The following is an 11425-nucleotide window of genomic DNA, read 5'->3' as shown; positions in this document are numbered from 1 at the left end:
CAGTTGTGAAAGTTTACAATTTTTGCTTATGAATTATTTCTTCTTATACGCCCACTTAAAATAATTTCACTTTGAAAAGCAACGTGTAACTGGCACGATGCTGCCCCTCCACTTCTTCTGGCACGCGCTCGTCGCTGCTGGGGCTGGAAACAGGCTGCTAGGGTTCAGGATGACATGGTGGACGTTGGTTCTCCAAACCTTGTCTTTTCTCTTCCCCTCTAGTATGGTGCAGCCTTTTAGTGAAATGGCAGCTGGGAGCAGAGAGGAGGATCAGAGCTAATATCGGCTCTTCGCTCCAGTTGAAGCATCGTCGCAAAAATTGCCTTGCTTTGTCAGTAATGTTATTCTGTGCCATAATTAACCTAACTATACTTGAAAATGCAGGGACTGAAAATGGATCTTCGGTTTTCCAATTTCTGCTTCCAGTTTTGAGCTTCCGTAAATACAGCAGGTCTGGAAACGAGGATCGACACCCTCACGATCAAAGCTGTTTGATGGATGGGTCGTGGTTGCAAAAGCAGATTTGGGCCTGGGAGAAAAAGGGGGTTGATATGCTGTCTTGTTTTTGTCAATGCAGAAATCTCACTAAAATAGGAGTGGGACCACCGAAGCAGTCAAGCGGCGAAGGGATCAATGCTACTTGCCATACCTGAGCTGCTGAACGAGACTGGCAAGGGAGGAGGGTTGGTTGTCAAGAGGGAATGAGTTTCCCTTTCTTATCTTTGTCTTCACTGAAAGCTAAGAAGTAAAATAAATTAGGAGCAACTCGTCAGCAAAGTAGCTTTGGAGAAGCAGAATTTGTATTTGCACTGAGGCAAAGTGAGTACCCAGGATGTTCTGCAGGGTTTGTGAAACCTTTCTGTCCCAAGACAGTTGCTGAGGAGGGTAGGCGTATAACTTATACTTGAATCTACCTGCCACGTTTACATTTCTGATTGTCTTTTGTAAATTGGTGCTATTTCTGTATTTAAAAAGCTGTATTTTTAATGTAAAGCTGCTTTCGGTTTGTATCTTTGCACTGCTAGTTTAATATAGATATTAATTTTATTGCTGTTTATAACTGTTCTTCAGTGATTAGACATCCTGCTTTTCCTGCTCTCTAGCCGTCTCTTTAGCTGTCTGCATATAGCTTTACTCCAATCACACTCTTGGGTTGAATTTATATTTTTTTTAATACTATCTTTTAGCAAAATATTAAACTTTTACAGAATAAACATGGAATTAAAACCGAGGGTGAGGCTGTGATTTCAGTATGGCGGGCGCCCATGCAAAGAAACATTGGTCCACCGCGTGTCCAGGTGAGCAGTCCCTGTCGGATGGGTAGCAGAGGAGGACATCTCGCTCCAGCGGCTCTCGCGTCTGGCTGTTTTATGCAGCATGGGCACAATTCCCGCTCCAGCTTGTTGCCAGCACAAGGGCCAGTGCAATGCAAACTGGCTCTCAAACTCCTGGAGCTGGGTAGGGGGAGGCCTGATGGCCCCGGCCCAAAACCAAGCGAGGTGATCCCCAGCCCCACCACCACGGTGGGGGCCCAGCTCTCCCCAGGATGGCAGCAATGCCTGCCCGGCCACTGGCCACAGACACCCAAGAGCAAGGCAAGCCCTGACGCAGAGGCCGGTTTCCCCCGGGCGGAAGCCGGCGTTCGCTTTTCGCGTGCTTATTAACAAGCAACCACTCATAAAACCAGAAAGAACTGGAGAATGCAGCCACAGCCCCGTTTCCCTTCCCTAATCACGCACGCACACGTAAGACACAGGTCGACCCAATCCAAATTTTCTCAGGTTAAAATCAATGGCAGGTTCTTCAGCACGTCCAGTATCGCCGCCTTCTGCCCCACAATTAGAGAGATGTGTTGATGTCCCGCGTCACCAACAACAGCTGCAGAATGCCTGTGAGTTGCGACTGGCCGAGTTCCTCAAAAACTCATTTCTAAAAGGAAAACTCAGCAGCTCACTCAATACTGTTATGGGGGTTTTTGACCTGTGACTCCACCTATAATAACCTTCCCTTTCAACTGACAGAGGAAGGACAATATGTTTAATAAGATTAAATATAGTATGAGAAGCACTAACAAGCCCTAACTCCGCTCCAGCTCCACCGGCAGGACCATGGCCACTGTTTCCTTATGGAGGAGCAGGGCTGTAGCTTCTAGCAGTTCTCGTCCTCACTGGTGCACCTAAAACTCCCCCCTTTTTGAAGTCAAAAATAATTAGAGGGGAACATCAAACTCCCTCTGATTTAGTTCTCTCTATAAAAAGGGCAAATTAAAAGTAGTGCCATTGTGGATGAACATCTTAATGCTCTACAGCCTGAGCGGCAAAGCAGAGCCTACTCCCACCAAGTCCAGGGTAGCAGGTCTTCACCTGCCACCTTGGTCAACAAGGAGGGTTTCCCTGAGAGACGCTTGAGTCACAGCAGCGCTTTCTCCTTCCAGCCCACAGAGTTCCTGAGCAAGGCTCCGTGGACTGCATAATAATTTAAAATTTAATAGCTCAGGATGTAAAGTGGTGAACGGAAAGGCTTCATACACAAATGAGGCAAATTTAAGCTGTGGCAACTGCGAACCTCTGAGAAGATCCATGTAGGCAGTAAGCATTAACGTCCAAATTCTTTCCAAACTCATTTATTGCAGCAGCAATGCGATGAGAATTTAGGATATTTTTTCAAGCACTTTCTCCAAGGCCTCTTGGAGCGATGAAATGCATCCTAATGGTGTCAGTCAGCACCGGCTTAAGCTCCGAGAGCCCAAAGCCTTCTCCTGCTCTCCTCAGAGGCCACGGCAACTTTGCTGGTGAGTGGGCAAACAGCTGCGTTGCTTGTTTGAAAAATACCATGACCTCCAAGTCTCATATCACGGGACCTCCCAGGGGACAAAAAGGTCTGCCTCAGTCAGAGCTCCTCCATTTTCCAAATAAAAAAAGTTCTCATTTTCACCCTGAACGTGAGACGCCAGACTTCACGCCTATCCCCCATCTCTGGCTGGATATTTCTCACCCTGGATGCGAGAGCAGTTTAATTTCATAGATGGCATACCAAATTTGGGTGGGAGGGGAGCATGAAACTTGTTTTTTTCCAACAGTTGCTTTCTTGTTTCAGAACTGACAGCTGCGAAGCAGCAGTTTACAGACTGACCCCCTAGGTGTGGTGTGGTCGTGAGGGCACTGTAGGGATGTCAAACAAACCTGCAATACATGTAAAATACTGCAGCTTGGTATGTGCCTGTAACAACACCTGAAACGGGGCAATTTGGAACAGGTTTAATCTTTTGGGAAGAAAAGGGAAACAATTTAAAGCCTAGAAAATAAGATGTAGGAATAAAGATTTAGGATGAGGGGGAATGGCTTCAAACTGGAAGAGAGGAGATTTAGATTAGATATTAGGAAGAAATTTTGCACTTTGAGGGTGGTGAGGCACTGGCACAGGTTGCCCAGAGAAGTGGATGCCCCATCCCTGGAGGTGTTCAAGGCCAGACTGGATGGGGCTTCGAGCAACCTGGTCTAGGGGAAGGTGTCCCTGCCCATGGCAGGGGGGTTGGAACTCAATGATCTTTAAGGTCCCTTCTAACCTAAACCATTCTATGATTCTCTGGTTCTATGATTTCACTCCACAATAATAAATTATCCAGAAGGAAACATCTCCCTTACTTTGCGAGCCAATTCTTCAATGCTAAGAAAAAAGTTTTGCCTCTTCACAGTCTCTGCATCTCACTGATAGCCAATGAACATGTGATTTAATAACCCTGCACCCCTTGAAGTCTTGATTAACTGGTAACAATTAGTCCTGTGCCTGAATGCACCGGGAGTTTAATGAATGTAAGGTAGAAGAAGGTGTTAGGGAGGAGGTGCTGGAGCTCTGCTCTAAGACTTGCTTGGAGTCATGACAAAACCAGCCACTGGCTCAACGACATCAGTGTTCCCATCATTACTGCACCGAAATAGGAGGTTTGGAACATGTTGGTGAAAAATGCCCCTGCAGACGTTCTAGGCCTAAGTGGCAAACACATTTGTGTTCCTGTCTTCCTTCAGATTAACACAATGCCAGTGGCTCCAGTGGACTCACTCTTGATTTACATTGGCTTGAAGGTGGGGAGGATCTGTCTGCTGGTTCTGGGCTTAATTCTGCTCATCATCTACTGCACCACACTGAGCAAAGCAGTCTTTGACTTCTCTCAAACCAGAGCAATGACAGACAACCAGGAATATCACCCGGCCTCCCTGGAGTTGAGGAGCTACCTTGTGGAGGTGGCGTGCAGGGGAAAAGGGAGACAGAGAGAGGGCAGGGGGCAGCCCATTGAGCAGACGGTAAGAAGCAGATGGACAAGTACATTCATTGATCTGAAATTAATTTAGGGCTTTTCTACTCATCCTTGTGTGGGAATTCACATTATTCGAGACTGCCCCTGAGGACATGTCAGGGCCTGCTAGCCTGGGACAACAAGACCCATCCTTGTGCTCCTGCAGTATGAGCCTGATGGTCTTGGAGTGACCTTCTCTTGCTGTCTGACCATTACGTGCCATTGATTTTTAATGTAAGATTCCTCTTCATAAGTGTGAGGCTGCAATCACATAGATTGGAGCCCATTACGTCTATAAGACATTTACAAAAATACTTCAAAACACAATAGATAAAAGATTGGTTTAAGAGGCCGAGAAAGCGAAAACTTTTTCAGTCTTCCCAGCATATGCAATTAAAGAGGAAAGAACATTTCAGATGCAGTCAGGGAATATATTTTACAATAATCAGATAACTGTGCAGTGCCCTGCCCGAGCATCCAGGGCTGAGCTGCAGGAGCCTCTGCAGAAGACAGGAGGACTCACTAAGGCGCCAGCCCCCCTCCTCTCCCAGTTACGAAGTCTCTCCAGATATTTCTTCAAGCTAGCGCAAGCTGCAAACTTGCATGATCCCAGTGAGTTGTTATTTCTTGGAGAAACCAGAGGGCAGAAAGAAAGTACCAGCCTACCAGCTTTTTCCTAGCAAAGTCCCCGCCATTTATTGCGTCCTTTACCTCCCTTTGGCTTTCTCAAGGCACAGAGAGTTTAATTAAGGACAGCAACATAAATCTCAGAGGTTCGTAAATCTTTTATGTCTGTTGAAGCCCAGGAAATCTTGATCTGGATTATGATTTTGCATAGAAAAACATGATTTTGTAATTCTACGCAAAAACAGATCATATTTGTTTCCTGTTTCGTGTTCACTGTATGATTCTATGATTTCTCCATACCACCTGGGCCCGGAGTTACCACAGCAGTCTGACTGGGATTGACTGAGGCCTGCAGGAGTCTGATATCAAAACCCAAACCACTGCAAAGCCTGAGCCCATCCCCGCTGCCGAGTATAAACCACAGCAAAATTGCACGAAAGTCTCTGCTTTGCATCTTGATTGTTTTGCCTTCTGAGCAATATCAATTATGAAAGCTGTTTCCCTGTGAAGTTTTGTGATGTTATGGGTCCCCCCGCACTGCAGCAAACCCAGGCTCTCCTTCCCATGGCTCTGCTGACCTCTGTTCCCTCCATGGTCAGCTTCCCTTAGCGTAAACTAATGCCCACCACAACTGACCTCACACCTAAAGTTTGGCAGGAATGGGGTAATGCACACCAAATGTCAGGAAGATCAACTGGCAAGCAGGAAAGCAAGTGCTGCGACCCAATAAATCTTGTTTTGTTGAAATGAAGCACAGGCTAAAGCCCAGACGCTTGGGCTATGTCAATTTATGGCTTTCAGGGTTGCCCATCACTCAGGCGAAACTGCTTTCAGACCTGTCTCAGAACTGGACCGTGGAGAAGAGACACAGTGAAGATTATCAGGTTATTAAGAGATGTAGGTGAGTCCTAAAAACTTGTGTCAGGGTACAGCAAGGGTTAGCTGCTCCCCAGGGAAGGAGAGCTGAGACTCAAGTGTGGTGGCAAGGGTAGCAGAGGCAGTGGCCTCAACAACAAGGAGCCAGGATGCTGCATGGCACATGAGGGTCCGGATTGGCCCCAGAGAAAGTGACCAGGAACATATGAAGCCCAGCAATCACCCAGCACAGCAACCAGGCTGGTCTGAGGCCAAGCCAGGAACCTGAGCCAGCAGGTCCAGGTCCAGCCTAAAATTAGTGGAGGTATGAGCACGGGTGCAGACACAGCTGCTCTCCAACTGCCACGTAGCCCAGGTGGGACCAGCAGTAGAGCCTCAGCTGCAAAGCAGCTCCCAAGGGAGAGAAGTGGCAGGCCCTTGCTTTTAGCTGTCTTCACCACGGCCCTGACCAGCAAAGGAGTTGACCTTGGACTTAGCCAGCTGAGCTCCTCAGCTTAGCCAGCGAGATGCCCCACGGGGTGATGGTCTCCAAGGCAATGACTTTAACATGCTGTTCAAGTTCAAGTGATTGATGAAAAGGCTAAAATTGTCTTAATACTAGAAGATCTCTGCAGAGCCACGTCCACAGATACAAAAAGCTCAATCACATTTTCCAAAGGAAATTGGCTTCTGTTGTGCCAGAGTAGATTCCAAGATAGGGAGGAAGGTTAAAATGACTCTATTTAATCCAATAGAGTGATAATGAGTCAAAGTGATTAATTATACTTCCATAATGAGAAAGAGATTGTGTACAGACTTGAATCAGCTTTAACATATCACCTTGTAAACTGACTCCATGTTCACATATACCTACTGGCATTTCTGTACTCTAATTACTAGCATTTCTGTGTTAAACCAAAGGGTAAAGCCTATAATTAAGAGGGAGAGAGACCGTTCCTGTCCCGGGCCCCTCCTTGGCCAAAGGGAGCCTGGCTGAGAAGATTAGTCATAACCAGATGGGAGTAAAAAGAACTTCCCCCTTCAGCAGTACTTCAAACAGAGGATGTTTGGATCGATGATTAGCAGCATGACGAGCTGGATTAAACCTCTTTCCAAGCAGAGAATCTGTGGTCAGTCTGTATATCATACCCACGCAGCACCAGTTGGACGCAGCCATTCCTGGGATGACAGCAGCTGCCACTAACACTCACTGAGCAGTCCCCCGCCCTTGGGGTGCAAAGGCAATCTTGCCCAGCCATGTCTTGCTAAATCTCTCTTCTAGCAAACAGATTCAGAGTATATTTAGCATTTGCTAGAACTGCTGGATTTTTCTTCTTACTGGCTTATCGGAGAGCTGTATTATAAGAAGTTTGTGAATCCTCTCTGACAGCCCAACACTGAATGGTCTAATTGCCACACCAGAAGTACAAATACCTGCCTAACTGCAGCTGAAGATACTCAAGCTCTATTCTGATGGGATTTCATGTTTTTATGTCCTTCCTATCATTTCAAGCTGTTTCCTGTCTGCTCACCAGCAATACAGCTTGTTTACAGCAGCTTGGAAATGTATGTGAGAGAGGGGGAAAAAAAAAAAAGACATTGAAAACACTGTAGAGCAAAAGATGCTGAATGAAAACTGATGCTGTTGAGAAGGAGAATAATAAAATAAATTCAGAGACCATTGCAGTAACAGCAGCCAGCCAGCAAGTCAAGTACAGCTGAACCAGAATTGAAGGTAAATAATTTCCATTTCAACCTAGGAAAACGTGAAACAACTGTGAGATGGTCACAGCTTTGGAAACAATTCTGCAAAGACTGCAACGTCAGCAAATCCAAGCAGTCACTTACTGAGTATTGCACTGTGATGTTTTTTCATGACAGACCCCTGAAACTGTTCACCTGGTCATCCATGGGACTGCAATAGCTGGCACAGCTCTATCCTTCGTACAACACTGCACAACAGCTGGAGACAGGGCTGCCTCTGCCTGTTTATATTAACTGAGGGTGAAACCCTTCGTGTCAAACATCCTGCATTTCCAGAAGATAGCCCCTTGCACGAACATCTGGTGTTTTCCTGTTATATCACTGCACTATGACAAATCCTGATGGGTCCCATCCTTCTCCAAACCGCAAACCCTAATGAAGTTCTGTAAAATGGGAAAGATGTTACAACTCGAGGCAAATCCATAAATGTGCTGCCTGGAAGATAGCGCAACTGTTCAGGTATAGCCCTCTGGGGCACAACTGCTCTCACCCATCCACCTTGTTTCAGGGGGTAATTTGCTCTGGGACTACCCACCCTGGACTACCTCGTTGGGGAGTGGAGAAGGTTGTCTCCCATGTCCTGTTCACATCCTTTGAGACAGGACTAAAAGGGGCACATAACTATATTGCTTCTATAGGAACAGTCCCTGCTTTCTTGTCCCAAGTTGGCATTTAGAAATAAGCAATGCTAATAAGCAGGAAATTCAGAGAAGCTCCTGGAAGTGGAGAGAGAGAACTACCCTCATAGCAGTGGTTCTTGAAAAAAAGCAGTAGAGGATTCATCCGATAATCAGAGAAGTTTGCAGTCCTGTCCTTCTGGTAACAGAGGACTGTTCCACACAGTGCTTTCTCCAGAAGAACATTTGTATGACAGGTAGGTGGTTTTGACTCTACTGAACTTGCAGAATAAAACTTTTGCTAGTTTAGATTAAGTCATGAGTTCTGCCAGCAGAAATCCATAGATCAATTTGAATCCATAAGTCACATTTGTTATTTCTGTTTGAGGAGTCAAACCTTTTTATGCTTCCTCTCAAGACAGTAAGAGTTATACCGTGAGTAAAATACCCATATATTTCTATATATAAAACACCAGAGCTAATTTTTAAACTCAGCATTTAATGGATTCATCATTCAGCCTTACCACAATCACCTCCTATTTTTATGAGTATAATTCAACAATGCAATTTTGGTTTGCTGTTCAGGGATAAAATTTTTTCAATGAATATTCTGTTGCATAGTGACACTATTTCAGGAGGTTTTAGGATGAAGCACTCATTTGGGACATCCAGCATGCCCTAACATAGACCAAAAAAATCCCACTTGGGACTCGGATTAAGTATCACTTGAAAGACATCAGAATTCATATTATGGCATACTACAAGGAGAGAATTTGTTGCCCATTCAGCAAAACTATAAAAGCTTGCTTTGATCTTTGCTTCCTAAAGCTTTCAATTTTGTGAGGCTATCATTTACAGCACTCTGAGGGCATTTAAGCATCTGAGGGTGCCTGTGTCACACGCCGTTTTTAGACTATGACGACAGTGGACATCAAGGTAAGGACGAATCTTTCTTGGGCCGTTTGTTGGTTATGTCAGTTACATCCAATTAAATTATTTTCTCTTAAGGATTGGTGAGCAGGGCAAGCTAATCCTTGGTGAGACTGCGCTGAAGTTAATGAAGTTGCATCAGGAACTAATTTGGCGCAGTTCGGTTAAGGAAGTGAAGTAAACAGGATTCAGATTTGTACTTCTGGAGGAAAGGTAGGGCAAAAGAAGAGAAAAGGACTGACCTCTCTAAGTAAATTCAGGATAACAGGTGTATCTGGAGATGCGGAGAAAATTAATGCCTAAGAAAAATATCTTGATAGGATGCTAGTTAGGCTAAGGTGTCTCTGTGCAAAACATTTTTGAGTGCCTGCAGTAAGGTCATGTCATGTAATATATCTCCTCACTGCATTTATCTTGGTGAAATTCTGTCCTATCAACATTTTGGCACTGGAGCCAAGGATGGCTAGGGGTATCTACACGTTCATAATTTCTGAATTTAAACCTTTGAAACGCACATCTGCCATGGAAACCATACACACTGGAAATATTTCAGCTGATATGAAACTAAGCAACATTTCTGCTTAGCAACAGATTGCTGTGAGCCATGCCCAAAACCCTGTCTACTGTGGCCAGGAAAATCACAATATCCATACCAAGTATGTTGTATTCGAAGAGCTGAGAAAAGCACTAAATGGGTTTTCAGGCTAACACAGACAGATGAAGTCCACTACCCTATAAAACTACTATTTGACTGTGTAGGGCTTGATTTTTTTATTTTTTTTTCCCCAGGAAGAGAAGCGTGGGGAGGTAGAAGTGGTATGGTCTCCACAAGCTTTTAACAGCACAACTAGCAGTGTTCCTCATTGTCTATTCAACACCATTCTGTTATCATGCACTTCCAGTTGGCTCTGCTTCCAAACACCTTCTTCAGACAGAACATGAAAAGGGTTTATTTTGGCCCTAAGAAACCTATGATTTCCAGACTGTCCTGGACACGGGTGCATCTCAATAATGGGGATCTCAGAGGAGGGGCAAGTGAAAGCATCTTTCACTAGAGTACTGACATGCTTGAGTTCTGCAAAGCTTTGTCCACATCAATAGCTTGCTGATTTCTAAACAAATAATACCGTGGGGCTGAGCAAGAAGCATTCTTAGCTCCACTTTAAGCATCTACAAGTCCTCAGCAGCAGCAGAACTACAGCCACTCAGTTTTGCATCGCAAAATGTCTCACCAGGTAACTTCAAATTGATGGTGGCTTTAGATATCCCAATCTGTAATGCTGCACTCTAGACCCAAATATACTCACAACCCAAATACACTTTAACCAAAATGGTGTTTTTCACCTATGTGATGTGCAGCCTATGTAGGAGGGGTGTAGAAAGACTCTGAGCAAGTCAATGCATTGGTTTGGGGTTCTGGCAAGCACTCGCACTGTCCCACATGGGAAAAAATGCAGTATCTTCTAGAAATGCAGCGCTGCTGAGATTAGCTCAGCTGCAAGAATGAAACGGGCCTCTGGGTCCAGCCAACTTGCCAGTGCCTGCCCTCATTTTCCCCCTTTGTAGCCAGGTACACGTATTTCTTCAGGCTATGGGCTATGACGCAGTGTATAACTTGTGTACTGGGCATTTATTCTGCTGGATGGGCAAACAACCTTTAAGGTGAATAACTGCTGCCTCGTCACAAAAAGCTAATAGCTACTAACCTGACAGTCTTTGTTCTAAGATGATGTCAAAGGTACTGGCTGTGCCAAGGATCAAACGATGCTACTGACTCCCGGGACTGTCTCTTTCATGTTAGACCCCCTACTCTTTTCTCCAGCATTAGAGAGTGATCATATGGTACTCATATCCCAAAAAAGCAGTGAGTAATCCCGGCTTATCCTTATTGAGCAAGAAACTAAACCTATGCATGATAAAAACAGAGGGGTTTTTTTTCCAGTTTCTAAACAAACAGTTTAAATAACATAGATGACATTGTCTTGGCATCTCTTTCAGTTCTCCTTTTGTTTATTGTGGTTCTATCCAGATAGGAGCTTTCCCAAAATTCTCTGAGAGTGGAAATATCTCAACAGCAGGGGGACGCATACAATAATTTCTATTTCTGCTCGTGGTTTCCATCTTGGAAAGAAAGATGCCATTCCTCACATTTTCTGCAAAATGTAAAATTCTATATGCTTTTAAAAAGCTTTCATCTTTTGAGAATTTTCAGAGAGTGTTTCCCTTGATAGCTCTTGACATTTTTTCCACAAAGCTATCAGCCTTCACACAACAGAACAAGCAGTTTCAGTGTGGGTAACATCATGCTTCAAAACTGCAGTTCCTGGAGCATCATTCC

Source organism: Charadrius vociferus, unplaced genomic scaffold (assembly GCF_000708025.1).
Source record: "Charadrius vociferus isolate BGI_N301 unplaced genomic scaffold, ASM70802v2 scaffold90, whole genome shotgun sequence".
NCBI classification, from domain to species: Eukaryota; Metazoa; Chordata; class Aves; order Charadriiformes; family Charadriidae; genus Charadrius; species Charadrius vociferus.
The sequence above is the reverse complement of the archived record's forward strand: the minus strand, read 5'-3'. Positions refer to the sequence as shown.